The sequence below is a fragment of the Idiotropiscis lumnitzeri genome, unplaced genomic scaffold (assembly GCF_059441095.1).
Source record: "Idiotropiscis lumnitzeri isolate Australia: NSW breed Sydney's pygmy pipehorse unplaced genomic scaffold, RoL_Ilum_1.0 HiC_scaffold_24, whole genome shotgun sequence".
NCBI classification, from domain to species: Eukaryota; Metazoa; Chordata; class Actinopteri; order Syngnathiformes; family Syngnathidae; genus Idiotropiscis; species Idiotropiscis lumnitzeri.
In genome coordinates, this window is record NW_028283562.1 from 3,412,971 (window position 1) to 3,432,040 (window position 19,070).

A 19,070-nucleotide genomic window follows, 5' to 3' on the forward strand; every position below is an offset into this window, starting at 1 on the left:
GTAGAAAGGCATCCTGAAGCCTGGAAAGTCATAAATTTGATTGTCCAGTATTTCCTTCATGAGATATTGCAACACTTAGAAAAAGTGTACAGCGCCAGCAGACAATGAATTTTCAGCACTAAAAAAACGAAACTTCATTAACAGCTAAACTAAACGTTTCCAATGTAAATTTCCACCCTTATATAGTGTAAAAAGACATCCTGAAGCCTGGGCAGTCATTAATTTGATTGTCCAATATTTCCCTTATGAGATAATGCCTCTCATAGCAAATGTGTACAGCGCGAGCTGAAAATGCATTTACAGCACTAAAAAACCAAACTTTTATAACAGCTAAACCAAACGTTTCCAATGTACATTTCCACCTTTATATAGTGTAGAAAGGCATCCTGAAGCCTGGAAAGTCATTAATTTGATTGTCCAGTATTTCCTTCATGAGATATTGCAACACTTAGAAAAAGTGTACAGCGCCAGCAGACAATGAATTTTCAGCACTAAAAAAACGAAACTTCATTAACAGCTAAACTAAAAGTTTCCAATGTAAATTTCCACCTTTATATAGTGTAAAAAGACATCCTGAAGCCTAGGCAGCCATTAATTTGATTGTCCAATATTTCCCTTATGAGATAATGCCTCTCATAGCAAATGTGTACAGCGCGAGCTGAAAATGCATTTACAGCAATAAAAAACCAAACTTTTATAACAACTAAACCAAACGTTTCCAATGTAAATTTCCACCTTTATATAGTGTAAAAAGACATCCTGAAGCCTGGGCAGTCATTAATTTGATTGTCCAATATTTCCCTTATGAGATAATGCCTCTCATAGCAAATGTGTACAGCGCGAGCTGAAAATGCATTTACAGCACTAAAAAAACAAACTTTTATAACAGCTAAACGAAACGTTTCCAATGTAAATTTCCACCTTTATATAGTGTAGAAAGGCATCCTGAAGCCTGGAAAGTCATTAATTTGATTGTCCAGTATTTCCTTCATGAGATATTGCAACACTTAGAAAAAGTGTACAGCGCCAGCAGACAATGAATTTTCAGCACTAAAAAAACGAAACTTTATACAGCTAAACCAAACGTTTCCAATGTAAATTTCCACATTTATAGAGTGTAAAAAGGCATCCTGAAGCCTGGGAAGTCATTAATTTGATTGTCCAGTATTTCCCTTATGAGATAATGCCTCTCATTGCAAATGTGTACAGCGCGAGCTGAAAATGCATTTACAGCACGAAAAAAACAAACTTTTATAACAGCTAAACCAAACGTTTCCAATGTAAATTTCCACCTTTATAGAGTGTAAAAAGGCATCCTGAAGCCTGGGAAGTCATTAATTTGATTGTCCAGTATTTCCCTTATGAGATAATGCCTCACATAGCAAATGTGTACAGTGCGAGCTGAAAATGCATTTTAAGCACTAAAAAACCAAACTTTTATAACAGCTAAACCAAACGTTTCCAATGTAAATTTCCACCTTTATATAGTGTAAAAAGACATCCTGAAGCCTGGGCAGTCATTAATTTGATTGTCCAATATTTCCCTTATGAGATAATGCCTCTCATAGCAAATGTGTACAGCGCGAGCTGAAAATGCATTTACAGCACTAAAAAACCAAACTTTTATAACAGCTAAACCAAACGTTTCAAATGTAAATTTCCACCTTTATATAGTGTAGAAAGGCATCCTGAAGCCTGGAAAGTCATTAATTTGATTGTCCAGTATTTCCTTCATGAGATATTGCAACACTTAGAAAGAGTGTACAGCGCCAGCAGACAATGAATTTTCAGCACTAAAAAAACGAAACTTCATTAACAGCTAAACCAAACGTTTCCAATGTAAATTTCCACATTTATAGAGTGTAAAAAGGCATCCTGAAGCCTGGGAAGTCATTAATTTGATTGTCCAGTATTTCCCTTATGAGATAATGCCTCACATAGCAAATGTGTACAGTGCGAGCTGAAAATGCATTTTCAGCACTAAAAAAACAAACTTTTATAACAGCTAAACCAAACGTTTCCAATGTAAATTTCCACCTTTATATAGTGTAATAAGACATCCTGAAGCCTGGGCAGTCATTAATTTGATTGTCCAGTATTTCCCTTATGAGATAATGCCTCACATAGCAAATGTGTACAGCGCGAGCTGAAAATGCATTTACAGCACTAAAAAACCAAACTTTTATAACAGCTAAACCAAACGTTTCCAATGTAAATTTCCACCTTTATATAGTGTAAAAAGACATCCTGAAGCCTGGGCAGTCATTAATTTGATTGTCCAATATTTCCGTTATGAGATAATGCCTCTCATAGCAAATGTGTACAGCGCGAGCTGAAAATGCATTTACAGCACTAAAAAACCAAACTTTTATAACAGCTAAACCAAACGTTTCCAATGTAAATTCCCACCTTTATATAGTGTAGAAAGGCATCATGAAGCCTGGAAAGTCATTAATTTGATTGTCCAGTATTTCCTTCATGAGATATTGCAACACTTAGAAAAAGTGTACAGCGCCAGCAGACAATGAATTTTCAGCACTAAAAAAACGAAACTTCATTAACAGCTAAACTAAAAGTTTCCAATGAAAATTTCCACCTTTATATAGTGTAAAAAGACATCCTGAAGCCTAGGCAGCCATTAATTTGATTGTCCAATATTTCCCTTATGAGATAATGCCTCTCATAGCAAATGTGTACAGCGCGAGCTGAAAATGCATTTACAGCACTAAAAAACCAAACTTTTATAACAGCTAAACCAAACGTTTCCAATGTAAATTTCCACCTTTATATAGTGTAAAAAGACATCCTGAAGCCTGGAAAGTCATTAATTTGATTGTCCAGTATTTCCTTCATGAGATATTGCAACACTTAGAAAAAGTGTACAGTGCGAGCTGAAAATGAATTTTAAGCACTAAAAAACACGAAACTTCATTAAAAGCTAAACTAAACGTTTCCAATGTAAATTTCCACCTTTATATAGTGTAAAAAGACATCCTGAAGCCTGGGCAGTCATTAATTTGATTGTCCAATATTTCCCTTATGAGATAATGCCTCTCATTGCAAATGTGTACAGCGCGAGCTGAAAATGCATTTACAGCACGAAAAAAACAAACTTTTATAACAGCTAAACCAAACGTTTCCAATGTAAATTTCCACCTTTATAGAGTGTAAAAAGGCATCCTGAAGCCTGGGAAGTCATTAATTTGATTGTCCAGTATTTCCCTTATGAGATAATGCCTCACATAGCAAATGTGTACAGTGCGAGCTGAAAATGCATTTTAAGCACTAAAAAACCAAACTTTTATAACAGCTAAACCAAACGTTTCCAATGTAAATTTCCACCTTTATATAGTGTAAAAAGACATCCTGAAGCCTGGGCAGTCATTAATTTGATTGTCCAATATTTCCCTTATGAGATAATGCCTCTCATAGCAAATGTGTACAGTGCGAGCTGAAAATGCATTTACAGCACTAAAAAACCAAACTTTTATAACAGCTAAACCGAACGTTTCAAATGTAAATTTCCACCTTTATATAGTGTAGAAAGGCATCCTGAAGCCTGGAAAGTCATTAATTTGATTGTCCAGTATTTCCTTCATGAGATATTGCAACACTTAGAAAAAGTGTACAGCGCCAGCAGACAATGAATTTTCAGCACTAAAAAAACGAAACTTCATTAACAGCTAAACCAAACGTTTCCAATGTAAATTTCCACATTTATAGAGTGTAAAAAGGCATCCTGAAGCCTGGGAAGTCATTAATTTGATTGTCCAGTATTTCCCTTATGAGATAATGCCTCACATAGCAAATGTGTACAGTGCGAGCTGAAAATGCATTTTCAGCACTAAAAAACCAAACTTTTATAACAGCTAAACCAAACGTTTCCAATGTAAATTTCCACCTTTATATAGTGTAAAAAGACATCCTGAAGCCTGGGCAGTCATTAATTTGATTGTCCAGTATTTCCCTTATGAGATAATGCCTCACATAGCAAATGTGTACAGCGCGAGCTGAAAATGCATTTACAGCACTAAAAAAACAAACTTTTATAACAGCTAAACTAAACGTTTCCAATGTAAATTTCCACCTTTATATAGTGTAAAAAGACATCCTGAAGCCTGGGCAGTCATTAATTTGATTGTCCAATATTTCCGTTATGAGATAATGCCTCTCATAGCAAATGTGTACAGCGCGAGCTGAAAATGCATTTACAGCACTAAAAAACCAAACTTTTATAACAGCTAAACCAAACGTTTCCAATGTAAATTCCCACCTTTATATAGTGTAGAAAGGCATCATGAAGCCTGGAAAGTCATTAATTTGATTGTCCAGTATTTCCTTCATGAGATATTGCAACACTTAGAAAAAGTGTACAGCGCCAGCAGACAATGAATTTTCAGCACTAAAAAAACGAAACTTCATTAACAGCTAAACCAAACGTTTCCAATGTAAATTTCCACATTTATAGAGTGTAAAAAGGCATCCTGAAGCCTGGGAAGTCATTAATTTGATTGTCCAGTATTTCCCTTATGAGATAATGCCTCACATAGCAAATGTGTACAGTGCGAGCTGAAAATGCATTTTCAGCACTAAAAAAACAAACTTTTATAACAGCTAAACCAAACGTTTCCAATGTAAATTTCCACCTTTATATAGTGTAAAAAGACATCCTGAAGCCTGGGCAGTCATTAATTTGATTGTCCAATATTTCCGTTATGAGATAATGCCTCTCATAGCAAATGTGTACAGCGCGAGCTGAAAATGCATTTACAGCACTAAAAAACCAAACTTTTATAACAGCTAAACCAAACGTTTCCAATGTAAATTCCCACCTTTATATAGTGTAGAAAGGCATCATGAAGCCTGGAAAGTCATTAATTTGATTGTCCAGTATTTCCTTCATGAGATATTGCAACACTTAGAAAAAGTGTACAGCGCCAGCAGACAATGAATTTTCAGCACTAAAAAAACGAAACTTCATTAACAGCTAAACTAAAAGTTTCCAATGTAAATTTCCACCTTTATATAGTGTAAAAAGACATCCTGAAGCCTAGGCAGCCATTAATTTGATTGTCCAATATTTCCCTTATGAGATAATGCCTCTCATAGCAAATGTGTACAGCGCGAGCTGAAAATGCATTTACAGCACTAAAAAACCAAACTTTTATAACAGCTAAACCAAACGTTTCCAATGTAAATTTCCACCTTTATATAGTGTAAAAAGACATCCTGAAGCCTGGAAAGTCATTAATTTGATTGTCCAGTATTTCCTTCATGAGATATTGCAACACTTAGAAAAAGTGTACAGTGCGAGCTGAAAATGAATTTTAAGCACTAAAAAACACGAAACTTCATTAAAAGCTAAACTAAACGTTTCCAATTTAAATTTCCACCTTTATATAGTGTAAAAAGACATCCTGAAGCCTGGGCAGTCATTAATTTGATTGTCCAATATTTCCCTTATGAGATAATGCCTCTCATTGCAAATGTGTACAGCGCGAGCTGAAAATGCATTTACAGCACGAAAAAAACAAACTTTTATAACAGCTAAACCAAACGTTTCCAATGTAAATTTCCACCTTTATAGAGTGTAAAAAGGCATCCTGAAGCCTGGGAAGTCATTAATTTGATTGTCCAGTATTTCCCTTATGAGATAATGCCTCACATAGCAAATGTGTACAGTGCGAGCTGAAAATGCATTTTAAGCACTAAAAAACCAAACTTTTATAACAGCTAAACCAAACGTTTCCAATGTAAATTTCCACCTTTATATAGTGTAAAAAGACATCCTGAAGCCTGGGCAGTCATTAATTTGATTGTCCAATATTTCCCTTATGAGATAATGCCTCTCATAGCAAATGTGTACAGTGCGAGCTGAAAATGCATTTACAGCACTAAAAAACCAAACTTTTATAACAGCTAAACCGAACGTTTCAAATGTAAATTTCCACCTTTATATAGTGTAGAAAGGCATCCTGAAGCCTGGAAAGTCATTAATTTGATTGTCCAGTATTTCCTTCATGAGATATTGCAACACTTAGAAAAAGTGTACAGCGCCAGCAGACAATGAATTTTCAGCACTAAAAAAACGAAACTTCATTAACAGCTAAACCAAACGTTTCCAATGTAAATTTCCACATTTATAGAGTGTAAAAAGGCATCCTGAAGCCTGGGAAGTCATTAATTTGATTGTCCAGTATTTCCCTTATGAGATAATGCCTCACATAGCAAATGTGTACAGTGCGAGCTGAAAATGCATTTTCAGCACTAAAAAAACAAACTTTTATAACAGCTAAACCAAACGTTTCCAATGTAAATTTCCACCTTTATATAGTGTAAAAAGACATCCTGAAGCCTGGGCAGTCATTAATTTGATTGTCCAGTATTTCCCTTATGAGATAATGCCTCACATAGCAAATGTGTACAGCGCGAGCTGAAAATGCATTTACAGCACTAAAAAAACAAACTTTTATAACAGCTAAACTAAACGTTTCCAATGTAAATTTCCACCTTTATATAGTGTAAAAAGACATCCTGAAGCCTGGGCAGTCATTAATTTGATTGTCCAATATTTCCGTTATGAGATAATGCCTCTCATAGCAAATGTGTACAGCGCGAGCTGAAAATGCATTTACAGCACTAAAAAACCAAACTTTTATAACAGCTAAACCAAACGTTTCCAATGTAAATTCCCACCTTTATATAGTGTAGAAAGGCATCATGAAGCCTGGAAAGTCATTAATTTGATTGTCCAGTATTTCCTTCATGAGATATTGCAACACTTAGAAAAAGTGTACAGCGCCAGCAGACAATGAATTTTCAGCACTAAAAAAACGAAACTTCATTAACAGCTAAACCAAACGTTTCCAATGTAAATTTCCACATTTATAGAGTGTAAAAAGGCATCCTGAAGCCTGGGAAGTCATTAATTTGATTGTCCAGTATTTCCCTTATGAGATAATGCCTCACATAGCAAATGTGTACAGTGCGAGCTGAAAATGCATTTTCAGCACTAAAAAAACAAACTTTTATAACAGCTAAACCAAACGTTTCCAATGTAAATTTCCACCTTTATATAGTGTAAAAAGACATCCTGAAGCCTGGGCAGTCATTAATTTGATTGTCCAGTATTTCCCTTATGAGATAATGCCTCACATAGCAAATGTGGACAGTGCGAGCTAAAAATGCATTTTCAGCACTAAAAAAACCAAACTTTTATAACAGCTAAACCAAACGTTTCCAATGTAAATTTCCACCTTTATATAGTGTAAAAAGACATCCTGAAGCCTGGGCAGTCATTAATTTGATTGTCCAATATTTCCCTTATGAGATAATGCCTCTCATAGCAAATGTGTACAGCGCGAGCTGAAAATGTATTTACAGCACTAAAAAAACTAACTTTTATAACAGCTAAACCAAACGTTTCCAATGTAAATTTCCACCTTTATATAGTGTAGAAAGGCATCCTGAAGCCTGGAAAGTCATAAATTTGATTGTCCAGTATTTCCTTCATGAGATATTGCAACACTTAGAAAAAGTGTACAGCGCCAGCAGACAATGAATTTTCAGCACTAAAAAAACGAAACTTCATTAACAGCTAAACTAAACGTTTCCAATGTAAATTTCCACCCTTATATAGTGTAAAAAGACATCCTGAAGCCTGGGCAGTCATTAATTTGATTGTCCAATATTTCCCTTATGAGATAATGCCTCTCATAGCAAATGTGTACAGCGCGAGCTGAAAATGCATTTACAGCACTAAAAAACCAAACTTTTATAACAGCTAAACCAAACGTTTCCAATGTACATTTCCACCTTTATATAGTGTAGAAAGGCATCCTGAAGCCTGGAAAGTCATTAATTTGATTGTCCAGTATTTCCTTCATGAGATATTGCAACACTTAGAAAAAGTGTACAGCGCCAGCAGACAATGAATTTTCAGCACTAAAAAAACGAAACTTCATTAACAGCTAAACTAAAAGTTTCCAATGTAAATTTCCACCTTTATATAGTGTAAAAAGACATCCTGAAGCCTAGGCAGCCATTAATTTGATTGTCCAATATTTCCCTTATGAGATAATGCCTCTCATAGCAAATGTGTACAGCGCGAGCTGAAAATGCATTTACAGCAATAAAAAACCAAACTTTTATAACAACTAAACCAAACGTTTCCAATGTAAATTTCCACCTTTATATAGTGTAAAAAGACATCCTGAAGCCTGGGCAGTCATTAATTTGATTGTCCAATATTTCCCTTATGAGATAATGCCTCTCATAGCAAATGTGTACAGCGCGAGCTGAAAATGCATTTACAGCACTAAAAAAACAAACTTTTATAACAGCTAAACGAAACGTTTCCAATGTAAATTTCCACCTTTATATAGTGTAGAAAGGCATCCTGAAGCCTGGAAAGTCATTAATTTGATTGTCCAGTATTTCCTTCATGAGATATTGCAACACTTAGAAAAAGTGTACAGCGCCAGCAGACAATGAATTTTCAGCACTAAAAAAACGAAACTTTATACAGCTAAACCAAACGTTTCCAATGTAAATTTCCACATTTATAGAGTGTAAAAAGGCATCCTGAAGCCTGGGAAGTCATTAATTTGATTGTCCAGTATTTCCCTTATGAGATAATGCCTCTCATTGCAAATGTGTACAGCGCGAGCTGAAAATGCATTTACAGCACGAAAAAAACAAACTTTTATAACAGCTAAACCAAACGTTTCCAATGTAAATTTCCACCTTTATAGAGTGTAAAAAGGCATCCTGAAGCCTGGGAAGTCATTAATTTGATTGTCCAGTATTTCCCTTATGAGATAATGCCTCACATAGCAAATGTGTACAGTGCGAGCTGAAAATGCATTTTAAGCACTAAAAAACCAAACTTTTATAACAGCTAAACCAAACGTTTCCAATGTAAATTTCCACCTTTATATAGTGTAAAAAGACATCCTGAAGCCTGGGCAGTCATTAATTTGATTGTCCAATATTTCCCTTATGAGATAATGCCTCTCATAGCAAATGTGTACAGCGCGAGCTGAAAATGCATTTACAGCACTAAAAAAACAAACTTTTATAACAGCTAAACCAAACGTTTCAAATGTAAATTTCCACCTTTATATAGTGTAGAAAGGCATCCTGAAGCCTGGAAAGTCATTAATTTGATTGTCCAGTATTTCCTTCATGAGATATTGCAACACTTAGAAAGAGTGTACAGCGCCAGCAGACAATGAATTTTCAGCACTAAAAAAACGAAACTTCATTAACAGCTAAACCAAACGTTTCCAATGTAAATTTCCACATTTATAGAGTGTAAAAAGGCATCCTGAAGCCTGGGAAGTCATTAATTTGATTGTCCAGTATTTCCCTTATGAGATAATGCCTCACATAGCAAATGTGTACAGTGCGAGCTGAAAATGCATTTTCAGCACTAAAAAAACAAACTTTTATAACAGCTAAACCAAACGTTTCCAATGTAAATTTCCACCTTTATATAGTGTAATAAGACATCCTGAAGCCTGGGCAGTCATTAATTTGATTGTCCAGTATTTCCCTTATGAGATAATGCCTCACATAGCAAATGTGTACAGCGCGAGCTGAAAATGCATTTACAGCACTAAAAAACCAAACTTTTATAACAGCTAAACCAAACGTTTCCAATGTAAATTTCCACCTTTATATAGTGTAAAAAGACATCCTGAAGCCTGGGCAGTCATTAATTTGATTGTCCAATATTTCCGTTATGAGATAATGCCTCTCATAGCAAATGTGTACAGCGCGAGCTGAAAATGCATTTACAGCACTAAAAAACCAAACTTTTATAACAGCTAAACCAAACGTTTCCAATGTAAATTCCCACCTTTATATAGTGTAGAAAGGCATCATGAAGCCTGGAAAGTCATTAATTTGATTGTCCAGTATTTCCTTCATGAGATATTGCAACACTTAGAAAAAGTGTACAGCGCCAGCAGACAATGAATTTTCAGCACTAAAAAAACGAAACTTCATTAACAGCTAAACTAAAAGTTTCCAATGAAAATTTCCACCTTTATATAGTGTAAAAAGACATCCTGAAGCCTAGGCAGCCATTAATTTGATTGTCCAATATTTCCCTTATGAGATAATGCCTCTCATAGCAAATGTGTACAGCGCGAGCTGAAAATGCATTTACAGCACTAAAAAACCAAACTTTTATAACAGCTAAACCAAACGTTTCCAATGTAAATTTCCACCTTTATATAGTGTAAAAAGACATCCTGAAGCCTGGAAAGTCATTAATTTGATTGTCCAGTATTTCCTTCATGAGATATTGCAACACTTAGAAAAAGTGTACAGTGCGAGCTGAAAATGAATTTTAAGCACTAAAAAACACGAAACTTCATTAAAAGCTAAACTAAACGTTTCCAATGTAAATTTCCACCTTTATATAGTGTAAAAAGACATCCTGAAGCCTGGGCAGTCATTAATTTGATTGTCCAATATTTCCCTTATGAGATAATGCCTCTCATTGCAAATGTGTACAGCGCGAGCTGAAAATGCATTTACAGCACGAAAAAAACAAACTTTTATAACAGCTAAACCAAACGTTTCCAATGTAAATTTCCACCTTTATAGAGTGTAAAAAGGCATCCTGAAGCCTGGGAAGTCATTAATTTGATTGTCCAGTATTTCCCTTATGAGATAATGCCTCACATAGCAAATGTGTACAGTGCGAGCTGAAAATGCATTTTAAGCACTAAAAAACCAAACTTTTATAACAGCTAAACCAAACGTTTCCAATGTAAATTTCCACCTTTATATAGTGTAAAAAGACATCCTGAAGCCTGGGCAGTCATTAATTTGATTGTCCAATATTTCCCTTATGAGATAATGCCTCTCATAGCAAATGTGTACAGTGCGAGCTGAAAATGCATTTACAGCACTAAAAAACCAAACTTTTATAACAGCTAAACCGAACGTTTCAAATGTAAATTTCCACCTTTATATAGTGTAGAAAGGCATCCTGAAGCCTGGAAAGTCATTAATTTGATTGTCCAGTATTTCCTTCATGAGATATTGCAACACTTAGAAAAAGTGTACAGCGCCAGCAGACAATGAATTTTCAGCACTAAAAAAACGAAACTTCATTAACAGCTAAACCAAACGTTTCCAATGTAAATTTCCACATTTATAGAGTGTAAAAAGGCATCCTGAAGCCTGGGAAGTCATTAATTTGATTGTCCAGTATTTCCCTTATGAGATAATGCCTCACATAACAAATGTGTACAGTGCGAGCTGAAAATGCATTTTCAGCACTAAAAAACCAAACTTTTATAACAGCTAAACCAAACGTTTCCAATGTAAATTTCCACCTTTATATAGTGTAAAAAGACATCCTGAAGCCTGGGCAGTCATTAATTTGATTGTCCAGTATTTCCCTTATGAGATAATGCCTCACATAGCAAATGTGTACAGCGCGAGCTGAAAATGCATTTACAGCACTAAAAAAACAAACTTTTATAACAGCTAAACTAAACGTTTCCAATGTAAATTTCCACCTTTATATAGTGTAAAAAGACATCCTGAAGCCTGGGCAGTCATTAATTTGATTGTCCAATATTTCCGTTATGAGATAATGCCTCTCATAGCAAATGTGTACAGCGCGAGCTGAAAATGCATTTACAGCACTAAAAAACCAAACTTTTATAACAGCTAAACCAAACGTTTCCAATGTAAATTCCCACCTTTATATAGTGTAGAAAGGCATCATGAAGCCTGGAAAGTCATTAATTTGATTGTCCAGTATTTCCTTCATGAGATATTGCAACACTTAGAAAAAGTGTACAGCGCCAGCAGACAATGAATTTTCAGCACTAAAAAAACGAAACTTCATTAACAGCTAAACCAAACGTTTCCAATGTAAATTTCCACATTTATAGAGTGTAAAAAGGCATCCTGAAGCCTGGGAAGTCATTAATTTGATTGTCCAGTATTTCCCTTATGAGATAATGCCTCACATAGCAAATGTGTACAGTGCGAGCTGAAAATGCATTTTCAGCACTAAAAAAACAAACTTTTATAACAGCTAAACCAAACGTTTCCAATGTAAATTTCCACCTTTATATAGTGTAAAAAGACATCCTGAAGCCTGGGCAGTCATTAATTTGATTGTCCAGTATTTCCCTTATGAGATAATGCCTCACATAGCAAATGTGGACATTGCGAGCTAAAAATGCATTTTCAGCACTAAAAAAACCAAACTTTTATAACAGCTAAACCAAACGTTTCCAATGTAAATTTCCACCTTTATATAGTGTAAAAAGACATCCTGAAGCCTGGGCAGTCATTAATTTGATTGTCCAATATTTCCCTTATGAGATAATGCCTCTCATAGCAAATGTGTACAGCGCGAGCTGAAAATGCATTTACAGCACTAAAAAAACAAACTTTTATAACAGCTAAACCAAACGTTTCCAATGTACATTTCCACCTTTATATCGTGTAGAAAGGCATCCTGAAGCCTGGAAAGTCATTAATTTGATTGTCCAGTATTTCCTTCATGAGATATTGCAACACTTAGAAAAAGTGTACAGCGCCAGCAGACAATGAATTTTCAGCACTAAAAAAACGAAACTTCATTAACAGCTAAACCAAACGTTTCCAATGTAAATTTCCACCTTTATATAGTGTAAAAAGACATCCTGAAGCCTGGGCAGTCATTAATTTGATTGTCCAATATTTCCCTTATGAGATAATGCCTCTCATTGCAAATGTGTACAGCGCGAGCTGAAAATGCATTTACAGCACGAAAAAAACAAACTTTTATAACAGCTAAACCAAACGTTTCCAATGTAAATTTCCACCTTTATAGAGTGTAAAAAGGCATCCTGAAGCCTGGGAAGTCATTAATTTGATTGTCCAGTATTTCCCTTATGAGATAATGCCTCACATAGCAAATGTGTACAGTGCGAGCTGAAAATGCATTTTAAGCACTAAAAAACCAAACTTTTATAACAGCTAAACCAAACGTTTCCAATGTAAATTTCCACCTTTATATAGTGTAAAAAGACATCCTGAAGCCTGGGCAGTCATTAATTTGATTGTCCAATATTTCCCTTATGAGATAATGCCTCTCATAGCAAATGTGTACAGTGCGAGCTGAAAATGCATTTACAGCACTAAAAAACCAAACTTTTATAACAGCTAAACCGAACGTTTCAAATGTAAATTTCCACCTTTATATAGTGTAGAAAGGCATCCTGAAGCCTGGAAAGTCATTAATTTGATTGTCCAGTATTTCCTTCATGAGATATTGCAACACTTAGAAAAAGTGTACAGCGCCAGCAGACAATGAATTTTCAGCACTAAAAAAACGAAACTTCATTAACAGCTAAACCAAACGTTTCCAATGTAAATTTCCACATTTATAGAGTGTAAAAAGGCATCCTGAAGCCTGGGAAGTCATTAATTTGATTGTCCAGTATTTCCCTTATGAGATAATGCCTCACATAGCAAATGTGTACAGTGCGAGCTGAAAATGCATTTTCAGCACTAAAAAACCAAACTTTTATAACAGCTAAACCAAACGTTTCCAATGTAAATTTCCACCTTTATATAGTGTAAAAAGACATCCTGAAGCCTGGGCAGTCATTAATTTGATTGTCCAGTATTTCCCTTATGAGATAATGCCTCACATAGCAAATGTGTACAGCGCGAGCTGAAAATGCATTTACAGCACTAAAAAAACAAACTTTTATAACAGCTAAACTAAACGTTTCCAATGTAAATTTCCACCTTTATATAGTGTAAAAAGACATCCTGAAGCCTGGGCAGTCATTAATTTGATTGTCCAATATTTCCGTTATGAGATAATGCCTCTCATAGCAAATGTGTACAGCGCGAGCTGAAAATGCATTTACAGCACTAAAAAACCAAACTTTTATAACAGCTAAACCAAACGTTTCCAATGTAAATTCCCACCTTTATATAGTGTAGAAAGGCATCATGAAGCCTGGAAAGTCATTAATTTGATTGTCCAGTATTTCCTTCATGAGATATTGCAACACTTAGAAAAAGTGTACAGCGCCAGCAGACAATGAATTTTCAGCACTAAAAAAACGAAACTTCATTAACAGCTAAACCAAACGTTTCCAATGTAAATTTCCACATTTATAGAGTGTAAAAAGGCATCCTGAAGCCTGGGAAGTCATTAATTTGATTGTCCAGTATTTCCCTTATGAGATAATGCCTCACATAGCAAATGTGTACAGTGCGAGCTGAAAATGCATTTTCAGCACTAAAAAAACAAACTTTTATAACAGCTAAACCAAACGTTTCCAATGTAAATTTCCACCTTTATATAGTGTAAAAAGACATCCTGAAGCCTGGGCAGTCATTAATTTGATTGTCCAGTATTTCCCTTATGAGATAATGCCTCACATAGCAAATGTGGACATTGCGAGCTAAAAATGCATTTTCAGCACTAAAAAAACCAAACTTTTATAACAGCTAAACCAAACGTTTCCAATGTAAATTTCCACCTTTATATAGTGTAAAAAGACATCCTGAAGCCTGGGCAGTCATTAATTTGATTGTCCAATATTTCCCTTATGAGATAATGCCTCTCATAGCAAATGTGTACAGCGCGAGCTGAAAATGCATTTACAGCACTAAAAAAACAAACTTTTATAACAGCTAAACCAAACGTTTCCAATGTACATTTCCACCTTTATATCGTGTAGAAAGGCATCCTGAAGCCTGGAAAGTCATTAATTTGATTGTCCAGTATTTCCTTCATGAGATATTGCAACACTTAGAAAAAGTGTACAGCGCCAGCAGACAATGAATTTTCAGCACTAAAAAAACGAAACTTCATTAACAGCTAAACCAAACGTTTCCAATGTAAATTTCCACATTTATAGAGTGTAAAAAGGCATCCTGAAGCCTGGGAAGTCATTAATTTGATTGTCCAGTATTTCCCTTATGAGATAATGCCTCACATAGCAAATGTGTACAGTGCGAGCTGAAAATGCATTTTAAGCACTAAAAAACCAAACTTTTATAACAGCTAAACCAAACGTTTCCAATGTAAATTTCCACCTTTATATAGTGTAAAAAGACATCCTGAAGCCTGGGCAGTCATTAATTTGATTGTCCAATATTTCCCTTATGAGATAATGCCTCTCATAGCAAATGTGTACAGCGCCAGCTGAAAATGCATTTACAGCACTAAAAAACCAAACTTTTATAACAGCTAAACCAAACGTTTCAAATGTAAATTTCCACCTTTATATAGTGTAGAAAGGCATCCTGAAGCCTGGAAAGTCATTAATTTGATTGTCCAGTATTTCCTTCATGAGATATTGCAACACTTAGAAAGAGTGTACAGCGCCAGCAGACAATGAATTTTCAGCACTAAAAAAACGAAACTTCATTAACAGCTAAACCAAACGTTTCCAATGTAAATTTCCACATTTATAGAGTGTAAAAATGCATCCTGAAGCCTGGGAAGTCATTAATTTGATTGTCCAGTATTTCCCTTATGAGATAATGCCTCACATAGCAAATGTGTACAGTGCGAGCTGAAAATGCATTTTCAGCATTAAAAAACCCAACTTTTATAACAGCTAAACCAAACGTTTCCAATGTAAATTTCCACCTTTATATAGTGTAAAAAGACATCCTGAAGCCTGGGCAGTCATTAATTTGATTGTCCAATATTTCCCTTTTGAGATAATGCCTCTCATAGCAAATGTGTACAGCGCGAGCTGAAAATGCATTTACAGCACTAAAAAACCAAACTTTTATAACAGCTAAACCAAACGTTTCCAATGTACATTTCCACCTTTATATAGTGTAGAAAGGCATCCTGAAGCCTGGAAAGTCATTAATTTGATTGTCCAGTATTTCCTTCATGAGATATATCAACACTTAGAAAAAGTGTACAGCGCCAGCAGACAATGAATTTTCAGCACTAAAAAAACGACACTTCATTAACAGCTAAACTAAACGTTTCCAATGTAAATTTCCACCCTTATATAGTGTAAAAAGACATCCTGAAGCCTGGGCAGTCATTTAGTTGATTGTCCAATATTTCCCTTATGAGATAATGCCTCTCATAGCAAATGTGTACAGCGCGAGCTGAAAATGCATTTACAGCACTAAAAAACCAAACTTTTATAACAGCTAAACCAAACGTTTCCAATGTACATTTCCACCTTTATATAGTGTAGAAAGGCATCCTGAAGCCTGGAAAGTCATTAATTTGATTGTCCAGTATTTCCTTCATGAGATATTGCAACACTTAGAAAAAGTGTACAGCGCCAGCAGACAATGAATTTTCAGCACTAAAAAAACGAAACTTCATTAACAGCTAAACCAAACGTTTCCAATGTAAATTTCCACATTTATAGAGTGTAAAAAGGCATCCTGAAGCCTGGGAAGTCATTAATTTGATTGTCCAGTATTTCCCTTATGAGATAATGCCTCACATAGCAAATGTGTACAGTGCGAGCTGAAAATGCATTTTCAGCACTAAAAAACCAAACTTTTATAACAGCTAAACCAAACGTTTCCAATGTAAATTTCCACCTTTATATAGTGTAAAAAGACATCCTGAAGCCTGGGCAGTCATTAATTTGATTGTCCAGTATTTCCCTTATGAGATAATGCCTCACATAGCAAATGTGTACAGTGCGAGCTGAAAATGCATTTTCAGCACTAAAAAAACCAAACTTTTATAACAGCTAAACCAAACGTTTCCAATGTAAATTTCCACCTTTATATAGTGTAAAAAGACATCCTGAAGCCTGGGCAGTCATTAATTTGATTGTCCAATATTTCCCTTCTGAGATAATGCCTCACATAGCAAATGTGTACAGCGCGAGCTGAAAATGCATTTACAGCACTAAAAAACCAAACTTTTATAACAGCTAAACCAAACGTTTCCAATGTACATTTCCACCTTTATATAGTGTAGAAAGGCATCCTGAAGCCTGGAAAGTCATTAATTTGAATTTCCAGTATTTCCTTTATGAGATATTGCAACACTTAGAAAAAGTGTACAGCGCCAGCAGACAATGAATTTTCAGCACTAAAAAAACGAAACTTCATTAACAGCTAAACTAAAAGTTTCCAATGTAAATTTCCACCTTTATATAGTGTAAAAATACATCCTGAAGCCTGGGCAGCCATTAATTTGATTGTCCAATATTTCCCTTATGAGATAATGCCTCTCATAGCAAATGTGTACAGTGCGAGCTGAAAATGCATTTACAGCACTAAAAAACCAAACTTTTATAACAGCTAAACCAAACGTTTCAAATGTAAATTTCCACCTTTATATAGTGTAGAAAGGCATCCTGAAGCCTGGAAAGTCATTAATTTGATTGTCCAGTATTTCCTTCATGAGATATTGCAACACTTAGAAAAAGTGTACAGCGCCAGCAGACAATGAATTTTCAGCACTAAAAAAACGAAACTTCATTAACAGCTAAACCAAACGTTTCCAATGTAAATTTCCACCTTTATAGAGTGTAAAAAGGCATCCTGAAGCCTGGGAAGTCATTAATTTGATTGTCCAGTATTTCCCTTATGAGATAATGCCTCACATAGCAAATGTGTACAGTGCGAGCTGAAAATGCATTTTAAGCACTAAAAAACCAAACTTTTATAACAGCTAAACCAAACGTTTCCAATGTAAATTTCCACCTTTATATAGTGTAAAAAGACATCCTGAAGCCTGGGCAGTCATTAATTTGATTGTCCAATATTTCCCTTATGAGATAATGCCTCTCATAGCAAATGTGTACAGTGCGAGCTGAAAATGCATTTACAGCACTAAAAAAACAAACTTTTATAACAGCTAAACCAAACGTTTCAAATGTAAATTTCCACCTTTATATAGTGTAGAAAGGCATCCTGAAGCCTGGAAAGTCATTAATTTGATTGTCCAGTATTTCCTTCATGAGATATTGCAACACTTAGAAAAAGTGTACAGCGCCAGCAGACAATGAATTTTCAGCACTAAAAAAACGAAACTTCATTAACAGCTAAACCAAACGTTTCCAATGTAAATTTCCACATTTATAGAGTGTAAAAAGGCATCCTGAAGCCTGGGAAGTCATTAATTTGATTGTCCAGTATTTCCCTTATGAGATAATGCCTCACATAGCAAATGTGTACAGTGCGAGCTGAAAATGCATTTTCAGCACTAAAAAACCAAACTTTTATAACAGCTAAACCAAACGTTTCCAATGTAAATTTCCACCTTTATATAGTGTAAAAAGACATCCTGAAGCCTGGGCAGTCATTAATTTGATTGTCCAGTATTTCCCTTATGAGATAATGCCTCACATAGCAAATGTGTACAGCGCGAGCTGAAAACGCATTTACAGCACTAAAAAAACAAACTTTTATAACAGCTAAACTAAACGTTTCCAATGTAAATTTCCACCTTTATATAGTGTAAAAAGACATCCTGAAGCCTGGGCAGTCATTAATTTGATTGTCCAATATTTCCCTTATGAGATAATGCCTCTCATAGCAAATGTGTACAGCGCGAGCTGAAAATGCATTTACAGCACTAAAAAACCAAACTTTTATAACATCTAAACCAAACGTTTCCAATGTAAATTCCCACCTTTATATAGTGTAGAAAGGCATCATGAAGCCTGGAAAGTCATTAATTTGATTGTCCAGTATTTCCTTCATGAGATATTGCAACACTTAGAAAAAGTGTACAGCGCCAGCAGACAATGAATTTTCAGCACTAAAAAAACGAAACTTCATTAACAGCTAAACCAAACGTTTCCAATGTAAATTTCCACATTTATAGAGTGTAAAAAGGCATCCTGAAGCCTGGGAAGCCATTAATTTGATTGTCCAGTATTTCCCTTATGAGATAATGCCTCACATAGCAAATGTGTACAGTGCGAGCTGAAAATGCATTTTCAGCACTAAAAAACCAAACTTTTATAACAGCTAAACCAAACGTTTCCAATGTAAATTTCCACCTTTATATAGTGTAAAAAGACATCCTGAAGCCTGGGCAGTCATTAATTTGATTGTCCAGTATTTCCCTTATGAGA